At 36.2% G+C, this 19,343-nt stretch overlaps 1 pseudogene; it reads right to left on the bottom strand.

Moving 5' to 3' along the window:
• Positions 1-11,569: 11,569 nt before the first annotated feature.
• On the bottom strand, positions 11,570-13,885 carry LOC149081646 (cullin-1 pseudogene; annotated as a pseudogene).
• Positions 13,886-19,343: the final 5,458 nt, after the last annotated feature.

Below are 19,343 nucleotides of genomic sequence, written 5' to 3'. Positions count from 1 at the left end.
TTGTCCAAAAGTCGATGCAATGGCTCAGCTATCGTAGCCTTATCTTTCAAAAAAGCTATGATAGTAATTTATAAGGCCCAAAAAAGCTTGCAACTGCCGTTTATCTTTGGGAATAGTCGATGGATTTGGAAGTGTGTGTACCTTGAAAATTAACTGTGAGTCCGAGAAATGCGACCCCCCTATCTCACCCTAAAAAAACTACCTCAAATCATTGACAAAAGTGGGTTCTTTCTAAAAATTAGTTTGCCAACCCTGCCTGGGTGCCTAAAAAGATCTCAGCTCAGGGGCTTTACTGCAGGATGGGGAAGGGGCATGGATCTCCGTGCCGTGACCGATTGAACTCATGGCTGGAACTCCAGAGGGTGGAGCCCTGTCATCCTATTAGGAAGCATAATCACGAAACAAAACCTCCCGTACAAGAACTCTGTAATGTGCTTTAAATAATCATGAAAATTGCATGAAATAACCATGATGCTAACCAACAAACGGGTAAAAATAAAATTTTATCAGTGAACAAAATATGCCTTTCAGAAAACAACTATAACAGTACAGGATGATATACAGTCAGCCCCCCTCCCCGTATTCGCGGGGGTTACGTTCCGGGAGTGACCGCGAATACGGAAATCCGCGAATAACAGAAACCATAGGTTTTTTTTATTGTATATCTCTTTTATTGAAGATCATGAGAAACAGCAGGGTGACACAGAGGTAGAAGGGAAAGTAAAAGAGGGTGCAGCGATTGTTGGCGATGTTTTCTGAAAGAATGTTGTGATTTTTATGTTTCTTCTGTCGTGTCTTCTTCTTCATATCATCAAGTATGTTGGACTATGTTGATAAGGCTTCCTCTACTAATTTTTCTACACGTAAAGAACGTAAAATAGAGGGAGCTATGTTATGAAAATAGTCTATTGCTGATTTGAGCTAGCGATTCTTTTCTGCTATGTTACTTGTGATGAACTTCTACTTCTTTATCTCGATCTTCTTCATGTGGTGCTGCTTCAGTTTCAGGACCAGTCAACTGCATTTACTCCTCCTCGGTCGACCCAATATCAAAAGAACTTTGAGAATAGCATGTATTCACTATCAAGGTACTGTACCCCCTTACTTCCGGAAGGAAGAACCGTTTAAACCAATCCAGGAAAAGTGTTTTCATAGTCCATTGTTCGTCCAAAATACTGGGAGCTTTGGCTTATCCTTCCCTTCAATGCTCACGGATTCGCAGATTTTAAAATGATGGTCGGCTTTATCATGTACCCATTCGCATTTGCGCAAAACAACATAGTAAGTCTATCTTTACTTGCCTTAAAACCAGGAGCTCGCTTTTTTCCTCTTACTTAACTTCTTTGCGGTATTTTCTTCCAAAATAGTGTAGTTTCGTCAGCGTTAAACACCTGCTGAGGTGCATAACCCTTCTCTTCAATAATTTTCTACAAAGTCTTTGGAAATTTTTTAGCTGCCTCCTGATCGGCAGAGGCTTGATGCCAGTGCTTTTTACATTGCGCAATCCGAATCGTTTCTTAAACTTATGAAACAACCTTTACTTGCATAAAGTTATGATGAAATAGACGTTTCACCAGCCCTTTCCTTATGGAAGAATAAAATTTTTCCTCTTTTCTGTTATAATATTACAATCAATTGGAATACATTTTTGTGTCAGTCTTGTACCCAAAAAAAAACCATTTTCTGTACGTAAAACACATGGATCCCATAGGCGCTGCAAAGTTTTGACTGCCACGGGTGCAGCTACGGCTACGGCTGAACGAATTTCAGATTCATTTTTCCACTCGTATCGTCCAATAACCCTTTTGCCCGTAGGAGGTAAATGTCTTGAAAAACTTTTGACTCAAAGACTCAACTTTCACCTGGAATCTCAAAACTATAACTCTAACCTTCAATTCGGCTTTAGGTCAGGTAATTCTATAGATGATGCCCTCAACCTAATACTCACTAAAATTAACGAATTCAAGAGCAAAGAACTGGACGTCGCCTTTATAAGTATCTATATTAAAGGAGCTTTTAACAACCTGACCTATTCCTACCTACACAAACGCAGTTAGGTTTAGGAAAAACATTCAACCAGAACTTCTAGACTTTGACCCCAATAACTTTGAAGCACGGGAGCATGGCTGGCACCACCACCCCTCCTGCTCAACTATCCCCAATCAAATTTCGATTGACGGCCATGATATAAAACTAGCAAACACCCACATATACACAGATGGCTCCAAAACCGATGAAGGCGTCGGAGCAGCGTATGCCTATTGTGTATACACAAACAATACAGAAAAACAAACGTGGCAAGCAGCGCTAGATAAAAACAATAGTAACTTCCAAGCAGAATTGTTAGCGATAGAAGCAGCTGCACAATACGCAACGGGAGCAGAAGAGCGAGTTTTAATAATAACTGATAGCCGCTCCTCCCTTCAAGCACTTCTAGATCCAACAAATAGAAACACAATAGTACGTGTATTGAGGCGGCGTCTATTAAATAACCCAAACATTTTCCTAGGTTGGACCAAGACCCATGTAGGTAATCTTGGAAACGAGAGAGCAGACTCTCTAGCCAAAGCTGCAATCAACTGTGACAATAAACTTGATAACCCTTTCCCACTAACGCTCCTGAAGCGACAACTTAAACAAGCAACCCTCCAGAAATGGCAGCAAATTTGGGACCAAGAAACAACAGCTAGGAAAGTGCACGAAATTGTCCCTCGAGTCACATACAACACACTAAACTGGAATAGGGAGGTGACTATCTTCATAACAGGACACTGCCCATTCCCTATATATCTACACGAACGGAAACGCCACCGAACAGACAAATGTGCCTGCGGTATGGTGGGTACTCCTGTTCACTATGCAACAGAGTGCAAATTTACAAAACATCTACACATGTACAAATATTCCGAAAACAATAGAAAACAATGGTTCACTCAAATAATCAAAAACAAAAACACAGCAGCAAGGATTACAAGCCTTGTCAGATATATACACGCCAACGAAAAACAAGAAATCTGTCCACCAGATTTATAAAATAATGTTTTAAATATTACAAAAATAAGTGGGAGAAAAAACAGAAATGGATAAAAACAACAACAAAAATCATATCCACATGACTGCCACTACTAATACATGATATAGCATGTACTAACGGGACCCGAACAAGAATTTTTATGACATTCCCGTTACAATGATGTAAATGTGATAACCACAAGTGTCCTTCATATGCCATAAGGTTTCATAATAACCATTACATATGTAGTTTATATTATATATATATATATTCATTTTTTTTTTAAATATAAATATAACCAGCCAGATCGAGTCAACCAAAACACCAAGACCGAAGCTGATCCTTAGCTAAGGCTCTCTCCAGACAATCCCCCATTTAAATCAAGCCCACATTGCTCACCAAAATAGGTTTAGGGCGAGACGACTCGACCTGGCAGTTATATATATGTATATAAATGTGTGTATTTCTCTTTCCTCCATTCAAGTTGTCCATGCATTTCATGTCCACAACACACGTGCGTACTCATATTGTCGGATTCATGTTGCTCACCGAATAAGGTGCTAAGCGAGATGCCACGGTTGCTCCCTAATTGCATATATTCCCCCACACAATACTTCTATTTTGTATATTTTCATTAAATCCACCGGAGCGAGTGAACTCAACCCAATAAAACTGATGCTGGCTTCTAGTCCGAAAATTATCAAACCCATTTGCTCACCAATAAGGTGTTAAGCGAGATGACTCGCTCCGATGGATATATATATATATATTATTTCACAATAAGATTTTCATTTCTTTTTCTTTTTGTATCCTGTGTATATAATATGGCAAGTGTAAGATAACAGATGAGATGGCATGGGGGGGGGGCTCAATTGCTTTTAAAACATACCTCCATCCTCATATGTGTACATTCATCTTAACTAAACCCCGAAACTTCTCCAACTCCTAATCCCATCTCGTCTGTAATCACCACAAAATTTGTCAATCGCGACAGTACCTAATTGTCCGGGGAAAATATGTTGTAAAAAAGTTTGTATGTTTTTTTTTGACACTAAATAAAGTTCCAAACTCTGCCAAGAAGCTGGGCTGGAAGAGATTTCGGCAACGGGATAAGTCCAGTGGCAAAGTTCTGGCGTTCATTCATTCAGATTCCTTTTTCCTGATATATCACACCGTAGATTCGTTTATTCCGTAATAGCGGACCACAGCAGGTATTGACTTCGCCAAGCATAGTAAATATATCCAATTTTTCTTGTCAAGTTTTCACTTTTATTTACCTTTTTCAAAGCACATTATCAGTAGCATTCAGAAGAATGAGCCATCCTGAACAAGAACAACTCAAATTTTGTAAACAAAACACGTGAACAACGATTGCTGAATGTTGTCAAAAAAAATTTTACAATAAAGAAAAAAAAACCGCGAATACGGGGGGCCGACTGTATTATATTGGGGAAATCATTAAACTGGAACGCCTTCTGCCACCTATCGAATAAAAACACAACTGTTATATGATTATTTGATTGGAATTGGGTGACTGGTTTTTGATTAATGTGTCACATAAAAAAACAACACAGTACGATATTAGTAAATATTTTACAAATAATAATATTAGTTAAACTGATACTTTTTCAAAAATTTAACAGTTGAAGCCAGAAAATGAAACTATTTTTTCGTTTTCTATGGTTTTTCATTTTAATCACAAGTCGGTGAAGGTTATACTTTGCAAGGATTACTAACGTTATTTTACATACATAATATTTATTTTGTATACAAAAACATCAATTGTTAAAGTTTGATAATTCAATCTAAATTATTCTTCAGAAAATATTTATTATTATCATATTATATTGATTTTTATTCGGCACATTATTCTTTACAAATTCTATTTTGAAGGATCATTAGCAGTTGTGATTTTTATTTGATAGGTGGCAGAAGGGGTTCCAGTTAAATGATGTTTCTCAATATAATACATCCTAAACTATGACAATTTTCTAAAAAGGATATTTTGGCAGATAAAATTTTCTTTTTTGACCATTTGTTGGTTATGGACAAAAGTAACTAAGAAAGGCACCATTTTTCATGGTTAGTAACTTGATAAAATATACAAGTACAACACCACAACCGGCAGAATGCAAATGCGAATGCAGGTGCCTAATTATAAAAACTATATATACAAGATAAAATATTATAAAATGCCCATTAAAATACTTATGGTTGTCTTATTCTAAGTATGGATAGCTTTTCGATTCACCCCAACATGTTTATCGTATTTCTTAAAAAATATGGACATTTAGAATCTAAGAATGACGAAGAATGAGAATACTTCCGTGTACACAGAGTTTCTGCTGCTCAGAAAAAAAAACTCCCCCATATTGTGTATGAGGTAGTATGATATTTTTTTTCATTCCGCACAGATATTAAAATTCTGTGCTCGGAGAAGCAACAGACCTGTGCAGGTGAAGTTAAAGAGAATTTACCCACTATCTGCAAAATAAAAAACAAAACCACACCAGAGAAATAAAAAAAAAAATATTCAGTTCAGCAGGAACGTTTTCCTCGTTTTCGACCTCATTTTTCCCGACGAAATTCGAGTAATTTGCAAATACAACGTAATTTTAGGCCCTCCTTCAGATGCCGATTTATAGTTTTGTGGCCTGTGGGCTATACGAATTATTTTGCTGCCATTCCAGTCTAGTTTTCCTGACTACTCATTCCTCGAAATTAGCCGCCCCGGACCCCCTATTTCGCAAATATGTTTCTGTGTCACTGTCTTTCGGTCGTTCAATACTTTCACATCCTGTAGGTAACTAACTGTTTGGTCACTCTCTCTCACATGCTTTCAAATTCTCTAGGTTAGTCATCCAAGTGGTCTGAATTTTTTTAAACACTACACTATCTCGTTAAAATTCAAAACAACGAACAGCTTTGCGAATATCATCAACAAGAGAGTTTCCCCCCTTGAAAGCTTTCCGGGATTTTTAAGTGTTCCGTGGCGTTCGATCCTGCGGAACTTCAAAAAAAAAAACCTGTCACGGAGTACACCCAATTTATATCATATACTGGTGCTAGTGTCTAGCAACGTCATTCGTGATCGGCTCAGTTCGGATCAGATCACACACCAACGACACTGTCTCTTGGTTATTTTGTATAATCACCGGTAAAAAGAAGTGATAATATTTTCAGTATCTATCAAATTTACCAAAGACGCTATTATGCATGTTCACCAGCAAAAGTGATAAATTTATTAAAATTACCAAGACGATTGGTAAGTATGTATAATAACCAGTTTATACATTTACCGTAACATAACCACTAAAATAAAATGAAATTATTTTATCATCCTGTCCGGAAGGACTCAGATAGAAAGTTGTTGTCCTATCTGCCCCCCCCCCCCCCGAGCCAACAGAAAAGATTCTACGTTTCCAAGTGCGAAATTCGCTGAGATATTTGAATTAAAAAATCGGATAAACTACTGGACAAACACTTCATGTGATATTTTTTTTCTTCAACTTTCAGCGATTTCGTGAATTCAAATATCTCAGCGAATATTGCACTTGGAAACGTGGAGTTTTTGGGCTCAGGAGAGACAGGGAAACAACTTCGTCTAATTGGCTTTTTTTAGAATAGAGTAACAAAATAAAAAGTCAACTTTTCTATTTTAATAACTATTCATCCCCTTGCAATATGAATGTCGTATCTGAGGTCCACACGTTATTTGGACCTCCTTACTTTTTGCAATTAGAAGTGTGTTTCTCTATGATCAACTGTTTGTCAGAAATTTGAGGCAAAGGGACTTACGATTTCACCTTGTGTTTTGGCTGCAGCTGCATTATTTTGGAACTGAATTATTAATATCAGGGGTCACAAGAAACCTTCCTAGTCTCCAAATTCCTATGGTTTTACATTTCCTTCTTCATTCCACCAAGTTCATTTATGTTTCAATGGCACATTCCTGATTCTTTCTTTGAAATATAAAAACCGGAGGAATCACTTTGTTGTAACGAAATTTAACTGTAAATGTAATTTAATGTAAACTTATCTGGGAGAATTAGAAAAGTGTTCGCAAAAACGAGATTTTCGCTATAACGGTATTCGTTAAAACGGGATTCGACTGTATATACAAAAAAAAAATAATTCTCTTCGTATAAAAATAACTCCGTGACCTGTGTAAACAAATTAATCGAAGAACGGAATATTCGCATTGGGCCAGGCTGTAGCCAGCAAATGCTGATGGTGCTTCATTGTAGCAGGTGGAAGCAAATATTGGCGAATTGGACCAGGCTGGACATGAATGTGGCCCTAGTTTTTCTCTCGTAGTGGCTAACCTCAACTGGCTGCACGAAAAGGGAGTGGCAATGACAGAAACAGTTCCCATTAGCCTGCGGCAAACATTCTGCTCAAACCCAGCAAAATTACGCTCAATTCCTTGACCAAGGCAAGAAAACACCGAACAGAGATACAATCTTTTTTAAAAATCGTGATATTTATACAGGGTGCATAGTTAACACCCTGCACCTCAAATTACCGGCGAATCGTTGATCCTAGAGGAAACGTAGAACTTTTTTGCCGGTCTCAGAGAGACAGGGCTACAATTTTTTTTTAATTGGGTTTTTATATATAACCACAGGGTTTCCGCATAATTATTATTGTTGCTATTATATGCTTGTTTTTGTGTATCCATTAAACTTCAATTCGTTTCTCTGCTCACTCGTACTTTAATAATTTGAATACAAATTGCCCAAAGAGGTGGCTTAAAAGAATTATGGCCATAAATAATATGGATGATGACATAAAGGGGCTGACCTTCCCCCGCCCCAATAATGTCTGAAAGAACAAGGCAATGTATCTCCCCTGTCCTGCGTACGCACTCGAGTCCCATATATACGGGATGGCCAGTAACTTTTAGCTTCCCCACCCCCGTTTTCTTCGTGTCGACGCCACTTTTTTTTTAGTATATAATTTCTATAAAATTTACTTTATTGTCCTAGACTGGCCGCGGAACCCTTCGTAAGTGCACACGGAGCGCTAAGGGCTCCGCGGAGCACAGGTTGCAAACCCCTGACCTAGAGCATTTGCAGCATGTGTGTCAAACAGGGATGCAAGAGCCTCGCCAATTGCGCCAAACTTCGTCGAAACGGTTCTCTTGCTACATGGTGCGCCGAGGCGCTGAATCCCTGCGCATTTGCAAATATTCAATCACCTCACTTACAATTTCAAATATCGATGGCAGACTGTTAGGAACATACTCACACTTCCGATACCACTCAATTAGTAGCAAATTACCCATGATAATAGATCGGAGCTGTGCTCGGTTTGAAAGAAGGCGCCCGCAAGCGGCAAAACCATAAATCCGCCTCTGGGTAAAAATACATCAGCCGCACCAAAAAAAAAAAATCGTAACTTCGCCACAAAATCTGTATAAAAATAGCACGTGGTGTACAAAAAGCGCAAAAATTTCAACATAGAAACAAAACAAGAGCAAAAAATTATGGCGATTAACGTCGATTTAATGGAAGCATCATTTTAAAACGTAAAACACCATAGAAATAGCAGCGAAACCTCGATATAACGATGTTCTGCTGAGCACGGGATTATCATTAAACCGAGGGGTAACACTTTACTATTAGACCAGTTCCCAACCTTTTTTGTTCCATCGTCCCTTAGAGCAGCGGTTCTCAACCGGTGCTCCGCAGAGCCCCAAGGACTCCGTGTGCAACTCGCAGGGGCTCCGCGGCGAGTCGAGGAAAATAAAATGAATCAGTAAATTTATTTCGAAATTAGTGAAAACAGCGACGATTTTGGAATTATCCCTTTTTCTTAATTCTGGAATTATTTCTTTCATTATTAATGCTGAAACTATCGCTTTCATTTATTTTGGAACTGAAATTATCACTTTCATTAATTCTGGAATTATCACTTTCATTAATTCTGGAATTATAACTTTCATTAATTCTGGAACTATAACTTTCATTAATTCTGGAATTATAACTTTCATTAATTATGTAATTATCACTCATTAATTATGTAATTATCACTCATTAATTATGTAATTATCACTCATTAATTATGTAATTATCACTTATGAATTCTGGAATTATCACTTCCATTAATTTTGAAATTGTCAATTTCGTCAATGCTGAAATTATCAATTTCGTCAATGCTGAAATTATCAATTTCGTCAATGCTGAAATTATCAATTTCGTCAATGCTGATAGTATCTCTTTTAAATTCTGGAATTATCTTTAATTACTCTCATGAAAGGAATGCCACATGCGACTCATGAAAGGAACAAATCTAAATTAAAGTACGGAAGTATCGCGACTTCCCCTAAGACAGCGGTTCTCAACCTTTTCTGACTCGCGGAGTCCTTTTCAGTACATAATTTCTATGGCGGGGCCCATTTTTGTACATAATTTTTATGGCAGAACCTTGTAGACCTCTCTTATTTACTCATCTATCAAATTTACTGATTCATTTTATTTTTCTCGATTCGCCGCGGAGCCCCTAGGAGATGCACACGGAGCCCTTGGGGATCCGCGGAGCACCGGTTGAGAACTGCTGCTGTAAAAGAAAGGTTTCCGATCTAACTTGATCATGTCTCTTTGAGGAACACTCGAATAAACCATAACAATTAATCAGTCAAATTACTCTTATTCCACTTTCAAGCAAGCTCTTTACTACATATTATCTTTACGAATATAATAGGTGTGCAAAATGCAAAAGGCCTGCCTATACACCCTAAAGCCAGGGCCACACTCATATCAAACCTGGTCCAATAATCGTTCGCAAATATGTAAAGAAGCTCTGATGCAAAGAAGCAGAGGTGCATTGACTGGCTATACACTGGACCAGCTTGGCCCAATATTCCTTGGTGGGTATTTGCATCCAGAACACTCTTTATTTTGTGACTGCTGGCGTTCTTCGAACAATATGTGGCCAGACGGATTGGAAGGCGGCATCTTTGACTTAGTTGAAGCTGAAAGATACTGATCGTTCTGTTTGGCCAGCCTTCCAATACCTACCAGCATTCAACATTTGACGATCATTGCCAATGCTGGAGTGGCCTCACTACCTGCCCATGAGCCAAACTTGGAACGTATTGGGCCAGCCTTGACACGAGTAGAACCCTGGCTTAACTATTAGCCCGATCAATCGATCAGATGCCAATTGTAAATTAAAAATTTTAGTTGAGTCAATCGACTCAATAAATCCGATTGAAACTTTTCCTTGAAAGTGAAAATAACCTGAGGTGTCTGACCAATCCTGGGTCATTTTACCGGTGGAGCTTATAGTCACAGGGACATATTCAAATTCTTAAGCATATATGCATGAAAACTCAAAATTATAATAAAAATAGAATTCTCCATAGAAATAGGAAACTCAAACATACAATTTTTTTTTTATTCCTTTAAGTGCTTTTGCGTGAGTATTAAAAAAAAGAGAGAAAGGTACACATTTCTCCTGTTAGTGAGATTTTCTTCAAAACAATGAACAAATTAGTACTGCGAGTGTTATTTCTAAGAGGTGCAAATGTTATGAAAAACTGTGAATACATTCACTCTAATGAGATTTTTATTGTCCTAAAATATCCAGTTTTCTAGTTTACTATAGGTATTTACCTGTATAGTATCCACAATCTGCACAAATTTGTATTTAAAGGGTCAAACATCTCCTTATTTTTTTTTTTGAAACCATCATATGCTGGACAGATAACTGGAATATGGCCTCTTGATTTTAAATTGTTTCATTAATTGTTCGCAATATTTGGCGATTGTCGAAACGATGTTTTCACTTTTGCATAAAGTTTCGAATGTGTTATATTCTGTTCATGAACTCTCAAGGAAAGACCAAGTACATCTTCTAGGTACTGATAAGTAGTTCCGAAGGTCAACGATTCCATGTCCGGACACCATTCCCCAACGATGTCATTGAAACACGAACCAGTTTTTTTTAGTTTGGGACGGTGATTATTCATTAGCTGCATTTTAATTTCGAGGTGGAAATCCATGTATTTTTAGATTGAACTTGGCAATATTTCGCAGCCCAACTCTTGCTCAGTTTTTCCAACTCCCCTTGAATAACTGGAAATGACGTCTCTCCACAGTGACGGGATCGAATGAATATTGTTCACCCTTTTATAGACCTGTCGTATGTTTTTCCAAAAATGTTGATGATTTGCTGTAGAAGATTAGCACGAGTAGTTCCATGGGAAAATCGTTCATAAATGCCATTGCCTTCTCTTGAAAATGAGTTCTTAAACCAAATGCCCTGCATTGGCTGATGGCATGATAATCAACATAACAAAGATAAATCCGCTCAACATATTGGATGTTAAGGCAAGCGTGAAATTTTTATCAATTTCGCTGGTGTATGTATGTTAATGTATCGTAATTATTATATATTGCTTTTTTTGAATTTATGATGAAGCACTATCATTTATAATACGTAAACATCACTGCCAAAGGCGAGTCAAAAAGTCGTTCAATAAAAACCGTCATAAACAATTAGCATATATATATATATATATATATATATATATATACGTATATAAGAAGTTTACACTAAATAATTGTACATGTCTCTGTCGGTAAGTTCTAAGTATTTCTTGTCTACTAAAATTTTGATACATTTTTTTACGACCTGAACACGAGGCGTGAAACGCTTCGATAGTTTTTCTACCACTTCAGATATCAAATGTTCCTCCTTCATTTTTTTTTTTGTTTTCATGATGTTGACAATCACGATTTGAATAGAAACCTCGCGATTCTCTTGCACTTCTCTGCCGGGATTCTTTTTCTCAACCATAGTATCAGGCGTATTAATGGGAACGTTTAGCTTCACCTTACTTCTTTTGTTTTTATATTCCATGTTCAATGATATTACAGAAGACGACTGCAGATTGTTCACATCTTCTTCACTCGTTAGCACGTTGGAGCTGATCAATGTCTTTAGAACCTGTATGAAAGTGTTTTCAGCAATATTGCTGCTTTTTTGTAGTTGCGATACCTTGAATGCAACACTATCGTTGTAGTTTAGAAGTATCTGCATTTGAAATAGAGAAACTTTGAATTCATAAGGTTTCGGGAAACACGTGGCACTAAGTTCACCCTCTGAAACGTTGTACAACCAGTTCAATTTTCGCCCATCGTAATGGCTATTGTAGAAATCTGAAAATTTTCGAATCGTGTTCTCCAACTCCTTCGGTGCAGTAAAAGATATACACTGCTCACTAAAGGGCCATAAGTTTGATCGTAGAACTGAAAATGTGACATCGAAACGCTCCTTGAAAGTAGTCCAATGCTCCTTGAAACGTCTAGTTAAGTCTCTACTGGTGATTACATCTTGTGACATACGCTCCAGATCCGAAACGTAGTCAAAGCCGCATGCATCTTTAAACCTTGAGATCAAAGTAGATTCGGCGTCATGATCATTCACTGATACATTTTGAATTACTCTCATTGCATAAAATTTCCTGTAGTAATTTTTGAAAACATCTTTTTCTTGAATATATTGAAACAATGTCATTACACTGTTAAGGGCTTCGTTGTCTAATGTATTATCACCAGAATGCTTATAACTCTTTCTCATCAAAGTATCGCAGTATTTTGCACACAGTTCAGCTGGTCTCGATGTTTCACTGACACTGTTGATAAATCTCCATGATGCTCTGTCCACCGCCGCGATAAATTCAGCCTCACCATTAAAATAACTTTTGACAAGAGCATTGTACTTTTTATTTATTTCGCAAATCACCTTTGCGTATGTTTCAATATCTTGTGAAGCACTTTTACCCCATTTTTCTATAGCCACTGATCCTTCAGAGAAGATGTGGTTTTCTAAGGTGCTTTTCAATTTTTCCACACCTTCGGGTATTCCAGACAACAACTTCAACATTTGTGCTATAGCTTCCCCTTTATTTTCATCCAGTAATAGAGGTAACGCAGAGTAAAATTTTTCTAAATTATTCACCACTAAAACTTTATGGAACAAAGTCGTTGCCATTTTCAAAGTTTTTTGGGGATACATATTTGCCCGCTTCTGTTCTTCAATCAATAGTTCTCCTACTTTCTGCGCATATTCTGTGTCTGAGCATTTCTCAATTAGTTCTACGCTCTTTTTATTGTAAAACTTTTCTGTGGCACTGAGGAAGGGTTTTTCAAAGTCTGTGTTATAAATCCCCTTTCCCTTTTCAAATTGCACTTTTGCATCGATTTCAATCAAACAATTTATCACATCAGTTACAACACTCCAGTTTATTGTCACTCCCTCCCTATGTTTCTCTATTAAATGCATCATCATGCTCTTCACTATCCTCCTCAACGGCCTCATCAGGTCGATCCAATAAACAATCAGTAACTCTAATATTTTATGGATTCTTGCGCCGGTATTCGACACTCGTCCATCGATGCGAAGATTTTCAACTACACGGCTATTGAAGAATGAAAATATCCCATCTATAACTTTGCTTGAAAATTTGTAGATCTGCCATTTATCACAGAAGAACCTCAGAAACTCTTCACCTTTCAATTCAAATCCTTGACATACTATACCTTCCAGATAAGGTGTCATTAGGGCCTTGATTCTGTTTATAAGGTCATCGTATATGAGTTGACCTTGATGGCAAGGAAAATTTTCTTGGGAACTGCTAATCCTTTTCAAATCATTATATTCTGAAGAAGATACGTCTGGAAAGTCTATTGTACCGTAATATTGGTAGATTATGTTGTAAAGTTCCATATACCTTTTGGGACTGCATAAAGGAGTTTGCCCGTCTTTCTTTAGAATTTCTGTTAGACCTTCTTCTAACTTATTCCATAGAAGATCTTGGTTACCTCTTCCCCGTCGAGTGATACTTCTAGTGACTAGCGACATCTAGTAAAATTCTCAGCAAACTGCAACTTCTTCCTATAATAATAAAAATAATAAAAATTCTTGACAGGCTATAATTCTATATAATCAATGTCAACCGCAAGTTGGTGACCTTCTATCAAAATATATTACTAACCTATAATATAGGATATGATAGGAAATACCTATCATAGACCAGAATCACGATAAATTGCTAACTATATTTATATGGCAAAGGAGCCATTCTACTATTTGATAACCATGTGCCGAACAAAAAACAAACGCATCTAACGAACACGCCAATCCAGGGGTGGCTGAACGAGGGAGCAAGGGGTGCACCCGGGCGGCAGATTGTAAAAGGCGGCAGCTTAGGCTTTCGTTGGATACAAAAAAAAAATTGAATTTACAACAGTAAAAATTGACATCACGCTTTTGAGACATAAGTTGTCAACGGAGGTGTTGAGCAAACCTGAGAAAAGAGGCAAGGCCTGGGACGTTAATGTCAGAAACAAAAACATAATCTATCACAAGGAGCAAATGTGCATTTTGATGCTCTGAAACTGTAATTTATCCGGAACAGTCAAATAAACGCAAAGGAAATAATTCGGCTTCTCACTTGCCCGGTCCCTGAAGCAGCAGAAACGCCTTTATTTCTTAATAAAAATCGCCTTGTTATATATCGCTTTTTTTTGCATCATCTTTACAGGATGAATGTAAGTAATGACGGTGATCAATAAATGCTGTTTTGTGGATTGGCATAATCATGAATAGCAAAATAATTCCGAACGAAAAAAAAGACAAGTCTGCTTTGAAAACGAAACATTTACTTCGAAAGCGAGATGTATGATCACGCACATTTTCTTGATAAATATTGGTGTGCAGCTTTCTTCCAAAAACAAAATAGGTTTCTTTGGGGTCCCCAAAGCTATAGCCCTGCCATTCTTCTACCAGGGTCGTCTTTAGCGGCAGCAAGAGAAGTTTTACACCCGGATGGTGGATAAGTTCGAGCCGCCCCTGCACCAAGCTCCTCCGAAAACTTACAAACGAGCTTCTCCTGATTCTTACTCGTCCCATCCAGGGTAGGCAAATTCATCACTAGGGCTAGGATTTTTATGCCCTAAAAGAACGTCTAAATAATCCTCTATAAAAAATTCATTTATGCCCTAAAAAACTTATAAAAAAACCTAAAAAAATATGCTCTATAAATCGAAAAATATGTCCTAAAACATTTTTCATTCCTATCTCAGAAAACATTAGTTGTAGCAAAATAATATGATAATCAGAAGTGTTGACGCAGTAAAAACTATTCTGAACTATTACTTATTATATGAACAAAAATTCTTCATTTTACTGACCACTACGAGTATCAGTGAATCAATAACACAACTTTTATTTATTTTTTTTTATAATTAATGTACCAAATACACACACAGAAATTTTTTTAATACTGCAAAATTTCTGTGAACGAAAAAAAAAAAACCGATTCTTTCTCATTCTTTAGTTATTTAAGACCTCGTATATGATTTTTGGCGTTTTATTGGATTTTTTGGGTTTATTGGTGCAAGGACCAATAAGGTCAAAATGCACCAAAACAAATGACTAATTAAAAATAAGATGAAACTTGTTCTTTTGTCACGTCCGGAAAGTAAGTCTACTAAGATAAAAAAAAAAAAAAACAATGTTGCGGAGAATATAAAACAATGACAGCTTTTTGGTGTTTGATATGCTGCAGCACAGTACATTTCCTTTCTGCGGTCACTTTAGTACCACACAGTTTGCAAAACAATATTTTTTGATCGGTACACATTTGAATTTTTACATTTTGACCATGGCCATATTTGGTAGGCTTCTACATTTTATCTTTTACACTTTCTCACCATATTAAGAAACGAATTTCTTCAGTTTCTGTGAAGTTCTTTGCTTCACTATCGACATATTGAAAATTTGAGTTCACAATGATACAAAAATTTTTTACTATAAGGGTAATTTCCAAGAATTCGAAAATATTGAGGCCCTATGGATATTAATTTTATATTTATCTGAAATTTATCTGAATATTTATCTGAACCTACTCGAACTTGATCAGATGCAATCAAGGTAATGTCATCCAGCCAAAATTTCTCTCAAAAATGTCCCTCTTGGGTGAGTTTCTTGGGTTCCTTAATATGCTGCCATCTATAAGTAAAAATATCCAGCCAAGTATTTAGATTCAGAAAAGCATTGCACAAAAAAGTTAAAAAACTATATTTTTAAATAATTATTTTTATTTAATGAAAACTCTCAAATTTGCCACAAACACTAAAAAATTTCCCGCATGAACCAATTTTAGCCAATTTTTCCCACTAGTTACCATCATTGATTCAGAGGATATTTGCAGCCAACACACCAGCTGGCGTTTTTATACTTTAAAAATTCAATGTCGTTGCTGATTGGTTGAAAAAAAAGAATGGGGTTCCTAATTAATAAAACCTAAGCTCCCGATTAGGATCATTTGCCGTTAAAAAAGTCTGCAAATCATTGAAATGTGATTATGAATAGATATATAATATACTTCGAAAGCGAGATGTATGATCACGCACATTTTCTTGATAAATATTGGTGTGCAGCTTTCTTCCAAAAACAAAATAGGTTTCTTTGGGGTCCCCAAAGCTATAGCCCTGCCATTCTTCTACCAGGGTCGTCTTTAGCGGCAGCAAGAGAAGTTTTACACCCGGATGGTGGATAAGTTCGAGCCGCCCCTGCACCAAGCTCCTCCGAAAACTTACAAACGAGCTTCTCCTGATTCTTACTCGTCCCATCCAGGGTAGGCAAATTCATCACTAGGGCTAGGATTTTTATGCCCTAAAAGAACGTCTAAATAATCCTCTATAAAAAATTCATTTATGCCCTAAAAAACTTATAAAAAAACCTAAAAAAATATGCTCTATAAATCGAAAAATATGTCCAAAAACATTTTTCATTCCTATCTCAGAAAACATTAGTTGTAGCAAAATAATATGATAATCAGAAGTGTTGACGCAGTAAAAACTATTCTGAACTATTACTTATTATATGAACAAAAATTCTTCATTTTACTGACCACTACGAGTATCAGTGAATCAATAACACAACTTTTATTATTTTTTTTTATAATTAATGTACCAAATACACACACAGAAATTTTTTTAATACTGCAAAATTTCTGTGAACGAAAAAAAAAAACCGATTCTTTCTCATTCTTTAGTTATTTAAGACCTCGTATATGATTTTTGGCGTTTTATTGGATTTTTTGGGTTTATTGGTGCAAGGACCAATAAGGTCAAAATGCACCAAAACAAATGACTAATTAAAAATAAGATGAAACTTGTTCTTTTGTCACGTCCGGAAAGTAAGTCTAAGATAAAAAAAAAAAAACAATGTTGCGGAGAATGTAAAACAATGACAGCTTTTTGGTGTTTGATATGCTGCAGCACAGTACATTTCCTTTCTGCGGTCACTTTAGTACCACACAGTTTGCAAAACAATATTTTTTGATCGGTACACATTTGAACTTTTACATTTTGACCATGGCCATATTTGGTAGGCTTCTACATTTTATCTTTTACACTTTCTCACCATATTAAGAAACGAATTTCTTCAGTTTCTGTGAAGTTCTTTGCTTCACTATCGACATATTAAAAATTTGAGTTCACAATGATACAAAAATTTTTTTCTATAAGGGTAATTTCCAAGAATTCGAAAATATTGAGGCCCTATGGATATTAATTTTATATTTATCTGAAATTTATCTGAATATTTATCTGAACCTACTCGAACTTGATCAGATGCAATCAAGGTAATCTCATCCAGCCAAAATTTCTCTCAAAAATGTCCCTCTTGGGTGAGTTTCTTGGGTTCCTTAATATGCTGCCATCTATAAGTAAAAATATCCAGCCAAGTATTTAGATTCAGAAAAGCATTGCACAAAAAAGTTAAAAAACTATATTTTTAAATAATTCTTTTTATTTAATGAAAACTCTCAAATTTGCCACAAACACTAAAAAATTTCCCGCATGAACCAATTTTAGCCAATTTTTCCCACTAGTTACCATCATTGATTCAGAGGATATTTGCAGCCAACACACCAGCTGGCGTTTTTATACTTTAAAAATTCAATGTCGTTGCTGATTGGTTGAAAAAAAAGAATGGGGTTCCTAATTAATAAAACCTAAGCTCCCGATTAGGATCATTTGCCGTTAAAAAAGTCTGCAAATCATTGAAATGTGATTATGAATAGATATATAATATACTTCGAAAGCGAGATGTATGATCACGCACATTTTCTTGATAAATATTGGTGTGCAGCTTTCTTCCAAAAACAAAATAGGTTTCTTTGGGGTCCCCAAAGCTATAGCCCTGCCATTCTTCTACCAGGGTCGTCTTTAGCGGCAGCAAGAGAAGTTTTACACCCGGATGGTGGATAAGTTCGAGCCGCCCCTGCACCAAGCTCCTCCGAAAACTTACAAACGAGCTTCTCCTGATTCTTACTCGTCCCATCCAGGGTAGGCAAATTCATCACTAGGGCTAGGATTTTTATGCCCTAAAAGAACGTCTAAATAATCCTCTATAAAAAATTCATTTATGCCCTAAAAAACTTATAAAAAAACCTAAAAAAATATGCTCTATAAATCGAAAAATATGTCCTAAAACATTTTTCATTCCTATCTCAGAAAACATTAGTTGTAGCAAAATAATATGATAATCAGAAGTGTTGACGCAGTAAAAACTATTCTGAACTATTACTTATTATATGAACAAAAATTCTTCATTTTACTGACCACTACGAGTATCAGTGAATCAATAACACAACTTTTATTTTTTTTTTTTTATAATTAATGTAGCAAATACACACACAGAAATTTTTTTAATACTGCAAAATTTCTGTGAACGAAAAAAAAAAACCGATTCTTTCTCATTCTTTAGTTATTTAAGACCTCGTATATGATTTTTGGCGTTTTATTGGATTTTTTGGGTTTATTGGTGCAAGGACCAATAAGGTCAAAATGCACCAAAACAAATGACTAATTAAAAATAAGATGAAACTTGTTCTTTTGTCACGTCCGGAAAGTAAGTCTACTAAGATAAAAAAAAAAAAAACAATGTTGCGGAGAATGTAAAACAATGACAGATTTTTGGTGTTTGATATGCTGCAGCACAGTACATTTCCTTTCTGCGGTCACTTTAGTACCACACAGTTTGCAAAACAATATTTTTTGATCGGTACACATTTGAACTTTTACATTTTGACCATGGCCATATTTGGTAGGCTACTACATTTTATCTTTTACACTTTCTCACCATATTAAGAAACGAATTTCTTCAGTTTCTGTGAAGTTCTTTGCTTCACTATCGACATATTGAAAATTTGAGTTCACAATGATACAAAAAATTTTTACTATAAGGGTAATTTCCAAGAATTCGAAAATATTGAGGCCCTATGGATATTAATTTTATATTTATCTGA

The sequence above is a fragment of the Pholcus phalangioides genome, unplaced genomic scaffold, assembly GCF_987345545.1.
Source record: "Pholcus phalangioides strain wild (caught in Gottingen) unplaced genomic scaffold, Ppha-v1.0 ptg000009l_1, whole genome shotgun sequence".
NCBI classification, from domain to species: Eukaryota; Metazoa; Arthropoda; class Arachnida; order Araneae; family Pholcidae; genus Pholcus; species Pholcus phalangioides.
This window is presented reverse-complemented; position numbering and strand designations above follow the sequence as displayed.